Source organism: Squalius cephalus (genome assembly GCF_949319135.1).
Source record: "Squalius cephalus genome assembly, chromosome: 13".
NCBI lineage: Eukaryota > Metazoa > Chordata > Actinopteri > Cypriniformes > Leuciscidae > Squalius > Squalius cephalus.
In genome coordinates, this window is record NC_137134.1 from 31,236,668 (window position 1) to 31,237,367 (window position 700).

Consider the following 700-nt stretch of genomic DNA (forward strand, 5'->3'; position numbering starts at 1 on the left):
ATATTTCATACTACACTTTTATTTCTAATTTTGTGTTGCTTTATTATTTTCATTGAATGTATTATTTGATATGCTTTTTTATTGCAGAAACCACCCACAATTAAACAAACATCTAGATCAAACTAAATGACTCGTGGATTCACTTGAGTAAAAGTGATCTTTAACACCAGTTGATGTTCTCTAGTCTGTGCCTATTTCAGTAGTAGTCCATTTCTAAGTGGGAACTGCTATTGATTTGACTAATAATTTAGATATTTATGACAGTAATTAATTTGGTTTTAAAAATGAAAGGGCTTAATAAAGAGGGGAATGAGAGATTTTTAAGTTCCTTGAAACAACAGGTTTTGTTATTACTTCACTGAACTGTATGTATTAAAAGTATGCCTGGTTCGGAATATTATATTTTAACTGAATTTGGTCAAAGGTCTTAAGCAGGCCAATTATTCAATAAGCTTTTACAAAAATAGCAAAACAAGAACAGTAAATGACACAAATGAGTAAAGTAAAGGGTGTGATTAATATTTAATAATGGACAGCAGGTGAATTCCTATGATAAACTAAAAACTAAAAAAAGTTTCTTTATACTATGATATTGGTAAATACAGTTCCATTATAACAACATTTTATACATCGCAATAATACCAAAAGATGTGATACAAAAAGTAAAAACAGACGTATCCTGTCAGAGAATTAACTCAAA

General features: G+C 28.7%; 1 protein-coding gene and 1 long non-coding RNA gene across 2 annotated transcripts in view; one reads left to right on the forward strand and one right to left on the reverse strand.

Annotated features, from left to right (window-relative positions):
- The window catches only part of LOC307169983, a 553,579-nt gene that overhangs the window by 305,024 nt on the left and 247,855 nt on the right, over window positions 1-700 (reverse strand). The window lies entirely within an intron of this gene.
- Window positions 1-700, forward strand: part of LOC307169921 (uncharacterized protein) — a 181,525-nt gene that overhangs the window by 162,736 nt on the left and 18,089 nt on the right. The window lies entirely within an intron of this gene.